We start from the raw sequence: 14,995 nt of genomic DNA on the forward strand, positions 1-14,995 counted from the left end.
CAGCCTGACCCCATTGAACCCTGCAGCACCAGGGGAGGGGAGGTCTGAGTGTCTGAGATCTGACTGTGAGTCTTCATAGGTTAGATTTAAGGATAAACAGTCCTGGAGAAAGGCCTTCAGAGCAGGATTCAAGGCTGCCTCTATGAGTGTTGACTGTCAGAGTCTGGGCAGTACTTGATCCTGTTTGAATTTGACAAGCGTTCTCTGGACCACACATGCTGAGTAATAAGTAAGAGGGTGAGGAGAGGATCTCAGGGGCGGGACTGTAGCAGTGCAGGTGTGAGAGAGGTGTGGCAGGAAGAGTGATGAGCACTTGGAGAGGGAGTGTGACTTCATGGCCAGAGCACCGTGACAGTGACATAAGAGTGAAAGTATGGAGAGTCCATTTCTGGTGGAGTCTGGATGACAAAATAAGGGTGATTTTTGGATAATGCCTGGAAAGGGTGATGTTTTGGTGCCACCTGCCATGTTCAGGGCTTGGATGTCATTTATATACCCACCTGCCTTTTGTAGTTGGGGGTGACATTGATGGTTAAGAATGAGATATTATACATCAGTGTTCCCCAGGCTTGAAATTCTCCATGGGCATGGGTAAGGGAGAAGGGTAAGACAGAAATGGATTATGGAGAAGGTAATCTATGAATTTGGAAAATAAGGTGATTAAGAAACAACCTGTCCTCGCCAATGCAAATTTGTGTTGCCTTTGAAGTTGTGCCTCTGGGAAAGAAGCAGTGTGAGAGAAGTGTTGTTCAAAGAACTCTGTGCAGCAGGTAATACAGAGCTATGGCCTCAGCACTCTGGGATTGTGGTTGTAAGGGTGAAGTTTGATGCAATGTATTTGGTGTCTTTGAGGAACAATCTGAGGGAGTACACAGGTATAGCCTGATAAGACCTGTAATAAATCACTCATACTCCCAGTATGGCCGACATCTCTTCCTGCCCTATGTTCTTGACACCCACTCTACTGTCAAGAGGAAGTGTGGCATACATGTGAATCCCAGAGCTCAGTTATCTTCTCTCTACTCAACTGCCTTTATTGTGGGAAGACAAAATATCGGTAGAAATATAACATTACCGTGACCTTCATGGGATGAAGCCCTGGTATCTTCTCTGGTGTGTGGAATGGAGAGAGCAGAGTGATGTGGAGGGTGGCAATATGACAGAGGTGGAACCTTAGGAGTGAATCTGACCGTGGGCTGTACCGTCCCCATTATGACGGTGTATGAACGTTGAGGATGTGGCCATTGTCTTCTCTCAGGAGGAATGGAGACTTCTTGGTGAGCCTCAGAGACTTCTGTACTGCAATGTGATGCTGGAAGTGTTTGCACTTGTATCTTCTGTAGGTAAGACCTTCACATTCTCCCAGTGTCCTGGGGTGATGTTCTCTCTTCCTTTATTCCTCTGATGTAGCTTTCACTCTTCTACAGCCAGACCATGGGCTCTGCTCATTTCCCCCACTGTCCTGTCAGATGTGCTGTGGCTGCCATGGGTGAGGTCTGTGGAGAGCCCTGAGCGAAGGACTCCACAAACATTGTTCAGACAGTGCAGGATGTGTCTGGGAGTCAGGAGTCTTACAGACAGCTTAATGGGTCCCACCTGCTATTCCTCTCCCTGGCAGGGTGACTATGTCCAGATCCATGGCTTCCATTTCTACCTCCTTCCTCTAGGTAAAGGTCCTTGGTGACTGCCTGTGCCAGGTTATGGTCTTTACATACATGAACCTTGAGCTGTTCTTAAAGGATCACACTTCCGTTGTTTGTAATATTATCTTCCTTAAATATGATTGCAAGCCGAATGGCTCTAGGCCAGTGCTGGCTGCCCATCGCTGTCATGTGTCATTAATACGTGGAATATTTCTGTTGTACATACTTGTAGAGAGGAATATGCAGGATGAACCCTGATTTATTTTACAGTGTGAACATGCAGGATGGTCTCAGAAGAGGCCTGGTCCTGTTGAGTTGCTAATGTGGGCTAGATATGGTATAAGGGTGATGTTTAGATCATACCAAGCACCTGCTCATTTCCAACGGTATTCAGGCATAAATACCATGAGCAATAGCACATTTCTTCCTTTTCTCTGCCATACTTGATGCCTTGCTGACTTGTCATTTCACCTGTGACCTCCTGGCCTTTGACTACCTTCACCTGTGTGGCCTTGTTTCATCACCTGCTCCTCTGCATTGCTCTGTCTTCAGTATTCTCTAACATTGACCTGTACATGTGTTATGAGATGTACATACGAGCTTAAATAGTTCTTTAACACCAGCTACTAATTTATTGAATACTAGAGGCCTGGGGCATGAAATTTGTTCATGGGGTCCCTAGGACCGATCAGCGTCAATCTGATTCCCTGCCTCCCCACCTCCTCCATTCCTCACTGCACCCATACTGCCATGGCATGCTTCCCCTCACCTGCCTGCCTCCTCCTTCCCTCACTCCCTCAGCTCCCTGCTGCTGCCATTGGTCACCTACCATGTTCCGCACCGTCCCCTGGTGGTCAGCGCAGGTAATTGCCAGCAATTGTTCTCCTGGTTGAACTCCCGAGTGGACACTTTGCATATTACCCTTGTGTATGTATATATAGATATAGATATAGATATAGATATAGATATAGATATAGATAGATATAGATATAGATATAGATAGATATAGAGTTAGATATAGAGTTAGAGATAGATTTATATACGTAGAGAGAGAGAGAGAGAGAGAGAGATTACTTGCAATGAGACATAATCATATTTCAGCACAGCTTTCCATGTCAGCAACAGACAAACCATGCTGAACACTGTTAGCAGAAGAATGAGCTGACAATCCTGCTTCTCTTCCATGTGGTGCTTGCCATGTGTGTGTCATATTTCATTTGAGGTCTTCCTTGTTTTGTGATCTTCAGTAGCCTGACCTTTATGAAGTGAATTATAAGTGTAACAAATGTGGGAAATCCTTCAGAGAAATCTTTAACCTCATTCATCATAGAAGAGTTTACACTGTAGGAAAGCCATAGGAGTGTAGTGATCATGGGATGTCCGTCATCCTGAGGTCCAAACTCATTCCACAACCGAGTCCACACTGGAGAAAGGCTGTATGAGTGTCGTGATTGCAGGATGTCCTTCAATCAAAGCAGTATCATCAGTCCACACCAGAGAGTTCACACTGGTGAAAACCTTAGGAGTGTAGTGAATGTGGGAAAGCTTTTACCCACAATAATCACCTCCTTATCCACAGGAGAGTTCACACTGGAGAAAAGCCATGAGCATAATGACTGTGGGAAGTCGTTTACACACAGGTTTACCCTCATTCAACACCACAGAGTTCACAGTGGAGAAAAGCCCTAAGAGTGTAGTGACTGTGGGAAGTCCTTTAGGCAACGGAACGCAGTAACTGCACTCAATACAAGAGAGTTCACAGTGGTGCAAAACCTTATGAGAGTAGTGAATGTGGGAAATCCTTTACCTGCAATAATCACCTCCTTATCCACAAGAGAGTTAACACTGGAGAAAAGCTATATGCTTGTACTGATTATGGGTAGTTTGTAATCTTTATTAATATCCGTGGTGTTAATACTCGCATCCTTGTGTGGTTCAAACAGCCAAAATGGTGATTTTGAATATTTCAATAGTACATCATTATATTTTATTTTCAATATGCTGATTCAGTACCATCAAATATGTTCAGAACTTTTCACAATAAAACAGTAAAATTATTGGGAAGCATCAAGATTAAACCTTTTCTAAAGATGGATTTAAGTAGAATTTATTTAAAATGGACATTTAAAAAATACACTTTTGGTGTTTCCCTGCAGCCTGCATTGCTGATACCAAGTTCCTACTGACCTCATCAGAGCTTCATTCTCGGCCTATAAAATAATAGATGCAGTAATACAGTCTGACAGTGATATAGCTTACTTTAAATATTTCCCTGTAAAAAAGACACTTGAAATCCCATGAATGCTATTCTAGCCTTCCACCACTATCTAAGTCATGATGGTTTTGGTATCTATCCGTTCTCAGGTACATTATTGGTTTGTTACTTAAAATGTCACATATGTGTGACCGAGGCCAAACAGCTAAGTGGGTCAGCAAATAATTTTAATAACGGAAGGTTCCAAGTTCCAACCCTGGTCACATAAATTACAAGAGTTAAACAATGTATACAAGTAATGGAACAAAAAATAGATGTCTCTCTCTCTCTCTCTCTCTCTCTCTCTCTCTCTCTCTCTCTCTCTCTTTCCCTCTCCAGACAGTCCTCGGGTTACTTCGGACTCGACATACGTTGTTTTGTGATTACGAGGCCATCTGCAATTTCTTTATATATAAAAAAAGTTCTGTCATTCGATGTAAGGCGTTTGCACGCAGTTTGCTCGGGAACTAGGTGACCAGCGGAGTGGATGAATAAGTCATCACGCGGCGCTATACAAGGAAGACGCTGTCAGTCAGTCGCCGTTTATAAGCCATTTGGATTGTGCTTCATTCGCTCTCTTTTGTTTGTATTGTTATTTTGAACACGTTTTGCCCTTCCTTATGGATTCTAAGCATAAGGCAGATTCTTCTGATGGCAGTGCTACAAAAAGAAGGAAAGCCCTCACAATGGAAGTGAAAGGAGACATAATAAGACGCTCAGAAGAGCGCGAAACACCTACAAATATCGGCCGGTTACTGGGCCAAAGTCCCACAACTGTCTCGACAATTATTGATGATCAAAAGCGTGTACTTGAACATGTGAAAGGATCTGCTCCTATGAAATCAACTGTGGTTACAGAGCAGCGGAGTGGTCTCATTATTGAGATGGAAAGATTATTAGTGCTTTGGCTGGATGAGCAGCATCAACGGCGTATCCCAGTTAGCCAGATGGTGATTCAGGGGAAGGCTGAAAGATTGTTTGAGGCCTTGAAAAAAGAAAAGGGGGAAGGGAGTGAAAGTGAAGAGTTTGTGGCTAGCAAAGGTTGGTTTATGCGTTTTAAGGCTCGTGCTAATTTGCATAATCTTAAGATGCCAGGGGAAGCTGCTAGTGGTGATGCCAAAGCAGCAGGTGATTTTCCTAGTGCGTTGGCTGAGATCATTAGGGAGGGGGGTTTCTGTGATCAACAAGTGTTTAATGTGCATGAGACTGGCTTGTTCTGGAAACATATGCCTACACGTAAGTACATTGCCAAGGAGGAGAAGACAGCATCAGGCCACAAAGCCAGCAAGGAGAGATTGAGTGTGCTACTTGGGGCTAATGCTGCTGGTGACTTCAAGCTGAAGCCCTTGGTGTGTCTGGCCGAGAATCCAAGGGCAATCAAGGGCATCTGGAAGGGTCTACTACCTGTCATCTGGAAGTCTAACAAGAAGGCATGGGTGACACTGAGCGTATTTGAGGACTGGTTCGCCAACAATTTTGTGCCAGAAGTCAGGGACTACTGTGCTTCCAGGGGCCTGCCCTTTAAGGTGTTGCTAGTGCTGGACAGTGCCCCTTGTCACCCTGCCGATTTGAATGACTTTCACCCCAATGTCAAGGTGGTTTACCTTCCACCTAGCACCACCTCCCTTTTACAGCCTATGGGCCAAGATGTCATTGCCTCTTTCAAGGCCTACTACCTCCGAAGGACATTTGCTATGGCTTTTAGGGCAACGCAGAAGGACAAAGAGTTGACTCTCAATGACTTTTGGAAATCTTACAATGTTCTTGCTGCTGTAAAAAACATTTCTGATTCTTGGGATGAAGTTAAGCAGACGAACTTGAATGGTGTTTGGAAAAAATTGTGTCCCCAGTTTGTGAACGATTTCCATGGCTTTGAGGATTTAGTGGAGGTTGTCATCAAGAATGTTGTTGAACTGAGTAAGCAGCTTGGTTTGGAGGTGGAGGCTGAGGATGTCACAGAGCTACTGGCATCTCATGGGGAGGAGCTGTCTCCCGAGGACCTCACTCAACTGAAACAGCAGTTCATTGAAGAGGAAGACACACCAACCCCAGAGTCCAGAAGATTTACAAGCAAGGAATTAGCGGGGCCTTTGCCATGATAGAGGATGCCTTGGCAAGGTTTGAGGCTCAGGACCCCAACAGTGACAGGTACACTAAGGTTGCCAGAGGGGTCATGGATAGCCTGCGGTGTTACAAGGAGATTTGGGAGGACAAGAAGAAGGTATCCTTCCAGACTAGCCTTGAACGTTATTTCACAATGGTGGAGAGGCCTGCAACAGATCCTGTACCCTCTACCTCATATGCTTCTTTAGACTCACCTGACCCAGAATCTCCAGCACCTTCTGCAGATTCTGCCTCTCCAGACTCACCTGACCCAGGATCTCCAGCACCTTCTGCAGGTTCTGCCTCTCCGGACTCACCTGACCCAGGAACTCCAGCACCTTCTGCAGGTTCTGCCTCTCCAGTCTCCCCTGACCCAGGATCTCCAGCACCTTCTGCAGGTTCTTCCTCTCTGGACTCCCCTGACCCAGGATCTCCAGCACCTTCTGCAGGGTCTGCCTCTCAAACTTCCTCCCCGCAGCAGCCTAGTGTAAGCCTGTCTGTCCCCACTTTGCAACGTCCAGTGTGCAAGCCAACAACTGTAGTAAAGGTAAGGATAATCCAGTATTTACCCTTATGTGTACGTATGTGCTTTATGCTTTTTATTATTTATTTACCACAAGTAAGGGTCAGGAATTGTTATTTTTCTTTTAAATTTTTTTTACTGTTTCACTTCATTTCTGCTGTGTATGTGTGCCATGTGAATGACGTAGGTGCTTATGTAGGTGGGTTTTGACTTACAGCGAAAATGGCATTATGTCACACCATAGAACAGATCTGTGACGTAACCCGAAGTCCTACTATATATATTTTGTACAATTACTAGAATGTATAAAATTAATGTAAGAAAAAATAGATATCTCTTTCTTTCTCTCTCTCTCTCTCAATCTCTCTCTCTCTCTCTCTCTCTCTCTATATATATATATATATATATATATATATATATATATACACATATATATCAGTGATTGCGAACCTATGACACGCGTAGCCATTTCTGATGACACGCGGCCGCATGCCGAGGATGAAACATTTGCTGCTTCTGAGGATGAAACATTTGCGACTAGAGTCTTGGAGTTAGTTTTTTCCTCAAAGTGACACACTACCCGAGTTATGTTCAGTGTTTTGGCGAAGTTGGACACACCAAGCTCAAAAGGTTGCCCATCACTGCTCTCTCTATGTATATATACATATATATAGAGAGAGACACACACACAGTGGATAGATTATTATGATCTCTGAATGCATAATAATCTGGCCACTCAGTGTGTATATATATATAAGACCCCTGGTGCATGAATTCGATCATGGGGTGGGTCCGGCAAGCCTGACCAGGGGGAGGGGACATGGGCAGTTGGCCAGACTGCCTGCTTGTTGAACTCCTGGTCGAGGTGACAATTGGCATATTAACCTTTTATTATATAGGATATATACTGAATGGCCAGATTATTATGCATTCAGAGATCATAATTACCTGGCTACTCAGTGTATGTGTATATATATATATATTTATATACTAGTGGCCCAAATGCATGCATTTCATGCTTGGGGGGGGTGTGGAACGTCCTTCAGCCTGGCCTGCACCCTCTCCAATCTAGGATCCCCTGTGGGATCAGGCCTAAACTGGCAGTAGGATATCTCTCTTGCAATCCAGGACTGGAGGCTCCTAACTACTCACCTGCCTGCCTGTCTGATCGCCCCTAACCACTCTGCTTGCTGACCTGCTCGCTCCCAACTATCCCGCACCGCTGGCCTTTTCGCCCTCAACTGGCCCTTCCTGCCGGCCTGTTCACCCCCAACTGCCCCCCCCACGCCAGCCTGCTCACACCCAACTTCCCCCCCTGCTGGCCTGCTTGCCCCCAACTGTCCCCCTGATTACCCCCAACTGTCCCCCTGCCAGCCTGCTTGCCCCCAACTGCCCCCGCTGCCAGCCAACTGGTCCCCCTTGCTGGCCTGATCACCTGCAAATGTCCTTTCCTCCTGGCCTGATCACCCCTAACCACCTTTGCCTTAGCTCCGCCACCTTGGCCTTGTCTGGAAGGATGTCCGGAATGTCTCCTGGTCTAATTAGCATACTACCTTTTTATTAGTATAGATAGGGGCTTGGTGCATGGGTGAGGGCCAGCTGGTCTGCGCTGAAGGAGGTTCTGGTTCAGGCTAGGGGGCCACTTGGGGAGCGGGGATGGCCTGGGTGAGGGTTCTAGGGTGGTTTGTAAGCCGGTCATGTCCACAATGGGGTGGGGGTCCCACTTGGGGTGATGCCAGCCTGGGTGAGGAACTGGGGCAGTATGCAGGCCAGCCGTGCCCCCATTGGTGTAAGGGTCTAAGATGGGGGCCCTGGCCGGCCTGGGCTAGGGGCTGAGGGCAATTGCAGGCTGGTCATGCCCCATTTGGGTTGAGGGTACCTGCTGGGGGATGTGGATGTGGCTGAGGGCCGTTTGTGGGTTGTTTGCAGGCCAGCCAAACCCCCAGCTTTGTCCAGAAGGACATCCGGAAGGTCTCCAGGTTGTATTAGCATATTACTCTTTTTTTAGTATACTAGGGGCCCGGTGTGAGAAATTCTTGCACGGGGGGCAGCAGGGAGGGTGTCCCTCAGCCTGGCCTGCACCTTCTGCAATCTGGGACCCCTCGTGGTATAACCAGCAATTGGATATCCCTCTCACAATTCAGAACTTCTGACTCCTAATCGCTCGTCTGCCTGCCTGATTGCCCCTAACTGCTTCTGCCTGCCAGCCTAACTGCTCCCCTGCTGGCTTGATTGCCCCTAACCACCTCTGCCTCAGCACACACCCGGTACCCAGGATTTCCTCCTCCAGCCGACCACAGGCACTCGGGATCCGGGCTTCCCTCCCTCTGGTCAGCCATAGACGCCCAGGCTGGCTGCAGCCTCAGGGGATGGTGGACAGGTGGCTTCGCTTGTGCTGCAGCCGCAAGTGCTAGCGGCCAGGACCACAGGGTAGGCGGCTTCTGTGTCACCCAGGCCACAGCCAGCCGCAGGTACTAGTGCCCAGGACTGCAGTGTGGGCAGCTTCTCTGTCTCCCAGGCCAAAGCCAGCCACAGGTACTGGTGCCCGGGACTGCGGGGTGGGCGGCTTCTCCGTCTACCAGGCTGTAGCCAGCTGCAGGTGCTTACGCCTGGACCGCAGGTGGGCAGCTTCTCCATCTTCCCTCAGATGCAGTGTGGGCGACTTCTCCGGCTGGCTGCGGCCTGGGATCATAGCGCAGGCGGCCTCTTCATCTCCCGGGCTACAGCCAGCCTCAGGTATTGGCACCCGGTTTCTCCATCTCCCCCAGGACGTGGGGTGGGTGGATATAGGGTGGGCGGCTTCTCCAGCTAGCTGCAGCCTGGGATCACGGGGCAGGCGGCTTCTTCATCTCCCACGTCCCATCCAGCCTCAGGTGCTGGGGCCCTGTTTCTCAGTCTCCCCCAGGAAGTGGGGCAGGCGGACATGAAGCTTCTGGTGCTGGCTGTGGCCTGGGATCATAGGGCAGGCGGCTTCTTGGTCTCCGTGGCTGCAGCCAGCCTCAGCCGCTGGGGCCGGTTTCTCAGTCTCCCCTAGGATTTGGGACGGGTGGACATGGAGAGGGCGGCTTCTCTGGCTGGCTGTAGCCTGGGATCCCGGGGCAGGCAGCTTCTTCGTCTCCCGGTCCGCACCCAGCCTCAGGCGCTGTGGCCCGGTTTCTCAGTCTCCCCCAGGACGTGGGGCAGGCGGATGTGAGGCTTCTGACGCTGGCTGCAGCCTGGGATCACGGGGCAGGCAGCTTCTTGGTCTCTGGCTGCAGCCAGCCTCAGGCGCTGACGCCTGACTTCTCCAACTCTCACAGGCCAGGAGCGGCTGGCGGGCGGGGCTGCCACCATGTTTTTTAGTTTAATTTGCATACTCACTCTGATTGGCTGTGGGTGTAGCGAAGGTACGGTCAATTTACATGTCTATTATCAGGTAAGATATACTGAGTGGCCAGATTATTATGACCTCTGAACGCATAATAATCAGTCCACACATTGTGTGTGTGTGTGCGTGTGCATGTGCGTGTGTGTGTGTGTGTGCGTGTGCGTGTGTGTGTGTGTGTGTGTGTGTGTGTGTGTGTGTGTATTAGAGGCCCAGTGCATGAATTATGAATTTGTGCATAGGTGATGGGTGGGGTCTGGCCAGCCTGGACAGTGGGTGGGGACATGGCGCTTGGCTGGCCTGCCTCCTGGTCGAACTCCAGGTCAAGGGGACAATTTACATATTACCTTTTATATCTAACAAGATATACACTGAGTGGCCAGATTATTATGTGTTTAGAGATCATCATCATCTGGCCACTCAGTGTGTGTGTGTGTGTGTGTGTGTCTGTGTGTGTGTGTGTGTGTGTGTGTGTGTGTGTATTAGTGGACCAGTGCATGAGTTTCATGCAGGGGGTGTCCCTCAGCCTGGCCTGCACCCTCTCTAATCTGGGACCCCTTAGGGGATGTCAGTTGGACATCCCTCTCACAATCCAGGACCAATGGCTCCTAACCGCTCACCTGCCTGCCTGCCTGATCGCCCCTAACCATTCTGATGCCAGCCTGCTCATGCCCAATTGCCCCATGCCGCTGGCCTTCTCGCCCCCTACTGCCCACCTTGCTGGTCTGATCGCCCCCAACTGTCCTCCCGCCAGCCTGCTCGCCCCTAACTACCCCCCTCCTGGCCTAGACCCCCAAATGGTGCCCCCTGCCTGCCTGATCACCCCCAAATGCCCACCCCTCCTGGCCTGATCACCCCCAAATGCCCTCCCCTCGTGGCCTGATCACCCCTAACTGCCTCTGTCTTGGCCCTGCCACCATGGCTTTGTCCTGAACGACATCCAGCATGTCTCCCTGTCTAATTAGCATACTACCTTTTTGTAGAGGTCTGGTGCACAGGTGGGGGCCGGCTGGTATGCCCTGAAGGGGGTCCCTGATCAGGGTGGGGGGTCCCCTTGCAAGGGCGAGGCTGGCCTGGGGGAGGGGCCTGGGGCAGTTTGCATGCCGGCCATGCTCCCATCGGGGTGGAGGTCCCCCCTGGGAGCGGTGCCTGCCTGGGTGAGGAACTGGAGTAGTATGCAGGCCAGCCATGCCCCCATCAAGATGAGGGTTCCCAATTGGAGGCATTGCCAGCCTGAGAGAGGGGCTGAGGTCTGTTTGCAGGCTGGCCACGCCACCATCGGTTTGAGGGTCCCCAATTGGGAGCGTTGCCGGCCTGGGCAAAGGGCTGAGGGTCATTTGGGGTGGTTTACAACACAGCCAAGCCCCAGGCTTTATCCAGAAGGATATCCGGAAGGTCTCCCAGTGGAATTCGCACATATTTGAACACCAGCACGGCCTAGGGACCTGTGAGGACATGCAGCCAAGGTTCTCCTGAGGGCAGAGCATGCAGTGACCCAGAGGACAGTATGGGAGGTGCCCTCTATGTCAGTGTGGCAGGTGGGGAACCCGGGCTGAGCGGCACAGTCACACACAGGGGATGATGACATCAGTGTGGTGCCTGGGACTAAAAGCAAAGCAGCCGGACACTAACAATGACGAACAAATAAATGAAAAGGGAGTCCATCTCTGATGGTGTCTTTATGGCATGATATGGGGAATTTTAGGATAATTTCTAACAGGATGGGTTGCTGTGGTGGTACATGACAAGTGTAGAGCTTAGAGGCCATATATGTGCCCACCTGCCATTTGTTGTTGAGAGCTGACCCAGTGAACACTAGGAATGAGATAGCATACATCAGTGCCACCTGCACTTGAAAATCCCCACCGGCCTGGGGAAAGGAGGAGAGAGAAGGGTGAGAGAGAACTGTATTCCAGAGGTGGTGAACTAGAATTTGGGGAAAGAAGCTGATTAGAAAACACCCTGTCCTCGTCATGGCTCATTTGTGTTACCAGTGAAGTTGTGCCTTTGGGAATGAAGCTGTGTGAGATAAGTGTGGAAGAAAGAACCATGGGCAGCAGGTAATGCAGAGTGATGGCCTCAGCAAACTGGGATTGGAGTCAGAAGTGCAATGGGCATTACTATGTTGTTTGGTGTCTTGGAGGGACAATTTGGAGGACAACATGGGTATTGCCTGACAAGACCAGAGTCAAATCCATCACATTCCCATTATGTGCAACATCTCCTCCTACCCTATGTTCCTCACACCAACTATTATTGAAAGGGGCAGTGTGACTCCTATTTGAGGATGAGAGCACAGGGAACTTGTATCTGTTCATCTGCCTTTATTGTTGTGGGAAGACACAGCATCAGTAAGAATATAAGGAGAGATTGACTTTAATGGGCCAAGGGCTGCTTTCTTCTCTGATGTGGGGAGTAGGGGAGCACATGCATGTGCAGGGTGGGTAGAATGGCAAACTTGGAATCTCAAGAGAGAATCTTATCATGGGATGTGCTGTGCCCGTTATGACAGGATATGAACTTTGAGGACGTGGCCATTGCCTTCTCTCAGGAGGAGTGGGAGATCCTTGATGAGGCTCAGAGACGTCTGTACTGTGATGTGATGCCGGAAGTGTTTGCACTTTTATCATTCGTAGGTAAGACCTTCACATCTCTCCTAGTGTCCTGAGGTGATGCCCACTCTTTATTTATTCTCCAGACTTAGCACTCTCTCTCTCTCAAAGCCAGACCATGGGCTCAGCTCATTTCCCCCACTGTCTTGTCAAATGGGCTGTGGCTGCCCGTGCTGAGCTGTGCAGAGAGCCCTGAGCAATAGACTCCATGAACCTCCCTGACACCAGTTGCCTCAGAAACTGCAGGAAGTGTCTGGGTGTCAGCATTCTTACAGACCGCGTAATGGGTCCCTCCTGCTCTTCCACTCCAGGGAGGGTGACTCTATCCAGATCCATGGCTTCCCATTTGCACCTTCCCTGTCGATAAAGACCCTGTGTCAGTCATCTTCTTTACATACATGAACCAGGGGCTGTTCTTGTAAGACCCTCCAATTATTGTTTGTAATATTACCTTCCCTGGATACTATTGCAAGCTGAATGCTATGGGCAAGTGATGGCTGCTCACCTCTGTTGTCTTTTCATTGATACTCAGAATATTTAGTTTGTACATACTTCTACTAAAGGAGGTACAGGGAGAACCCTGGGTTTCTCCAGGGTGAACATACAGGATGGTCCTAGAGGATGCTTAGCCCGGCTGAGTGGCAATTGCAGGGAAGTATGACATAAGGATGGTGTTCAGATTATACCGGGATCCTGCTCCTGTACTACAGTGTTTGGTAGAGGTTCCAATGGCCACACCTCATTTATACCTTTCCTTTCCACACTTGACACTGTGCTGACTTGTCATTTCATCGGTGACTTCCTAGCATTGTCTACCTTCGCCTATGTGTCCTTTTTACATCACCTATTCCTCTGCACATCTCCTTCTGCAGTATATTACAACATGGACCTATGCAAGTGTTATAAGGAGCACATTCATGCTTAAACACCCCTCAAACACCTGCTACTTGTTTATTGAATTTTATTTGGAATGAGATGTAACCAACCTTCTGCACAGCTTGCCCATGTCACCAGCAGAGAAGATCTACTGAATGCTGTTAGCAGCAGAATGAGCTGGACAGTCCGCTTCTCTTCCATGTGGTGCTTGCCATGATTTTGCTCTATTTCTGTTGAAGTCTCTCTTGTTTTGTGATCTTCAGTGGTCAGGAACTTCACAGTTGCATCTTATTAGTTCATCTTTCAGGTCTTCTATTTTCAGCCACTTGCATGAGACCAATGTATTATGTGCAACACAGTTTTATAATGGGACTTCCCTCTGTCACCACATGAACCATTAATTTCCGCATCATTCCTCTGTTTTCAGGTCTTTGGCATAAAATGGATGATGGGGAGGCCTATTCTGAGCACAGTGTGTCTGTAGGAGATTCTCAGGTCAGGGCTTCCAAGACAGCTGCAGCCACACAGAGGACCCATCTGTGTAAGCCGTGCTTCTCAGTGTTAAAAGGTATTTTGCACCTGACTGAGTTACAAGTGGCATACTTTGAGAAGAATGTGTTGTTAAGTGATGCATGTGTGAGAGACTTGTGTTTCAGTGCAAACCCTCACCAGCAGCAGAAGGATGCCTGTGGAGAGAAGCCCTGGAAAGAAGATATGGAGAGAGCTTCGCTTGTGACAACCTGCTGGTTCTACTTCTCTGGGGTGCCTGAAGCTAGTACTGAGGTTGGAGTAGGACTCCCCAGACATCTCAGGGCTTCTCCAGCACCAGGCCACTCTGAACACTGAGGAGCCACACAGTAACAATGAGAGTTCATAGGAATGTCTCAGTGGAAAAAGACATCATCAGTGGGTTGAATGTGAAACAGCTGCCAGTCAGAAACAGAAAGTTGCTTATCAGAAAGGTCTCTGCTCCGGAGATATGATTAATGAGTCTAATAAATGTGGGAAAGTGTTCAGACAAAACTTTACCCACCTACAACATGGGAGAGTTCACACTGTAGAAAAGCCCTGTGAGTGTACTGATTGTGGGAAGGTCTTCAGTGAAAGCCCTGCTCTCATTAAACACAACAGAGTTCACATTAGAGAAAAGCGGTATAAGTGCCGTAACTGTGGGAAGTCCTTCAGTAGAAGGTGTGAGTTCACTAGACACCACAGAGTTCACACTGGAGAAAAGCCATATGAGTGTAGTGAATGTGGGAAGTCCTTCAGTCAAAGGTGTAACCTCACTATACACCACAGAGTTCACAATGGAGAAAAGCTGTATGAGTGCAGTGAATGTGGGAAGCATTTCAGGGTAAGGGCTTCCCTCACTATACACCATAGAGATGACACTGGAGAAAAGCCATATGAGTGTAGTGAGTGTGGGAAGCATTTCAGGGAAAGGGCTGCCCTCACTAAACACCACAGAGTTCACACTGGAGAAAAACCATATGAGTGTAGTGACTGTGGGAAGTCCTTCAGTCAAAGGTCTCACCTCACTGTACACCACAGAGTTCACACTGGAGAAAAGCCATATGAGTGTAGTGACTGTGGGAAGCATATCAGTCAAAGGTCTCACCT

At 48.8% G+C, this 14,995-nt stretch overlaps 1 long non-coding RNA gene across 1 annotated transcript; it reads left to right on the forward strand.

Moving 5' to 3' along the window:
• The first annotated feature begins 1,280 nt into the window (after positions 1-1,280).
• On the forward strand, positions 1,281-14,266 carry LOC129148488 (uncharacterized). Its single transcript, XR_008555473.1, has 3 exons — positions 1,281-1,343; positions 12,400-12,523; positions 13,803-14,266. It is a non-coding gene; the product is annotated as an uncharacterized LOC129148488 (long non-coding RNA).
• Positions 14,267-14,995: the final 729 nt, after the last annotated feature.

This window comes from Eptesicus fuscus, unplaced genomic scaffold (genome assembly GCF_027574615.1).
Source record: "Eptesicus fuscus isolate TK198812 unplaced genomic scaffold, DD_ASM_mEF_20220401 scaffold_52, whole genome shotgun sequence".
In the NCBI taxonomy this organism is placed as follows: domain Eukaryota; kingdom Metazoa; phylum Chordata; class Mammalia; order Chiroptera; family Vespertilionidae; genus Eptesicus; species Eptesicus fuscus.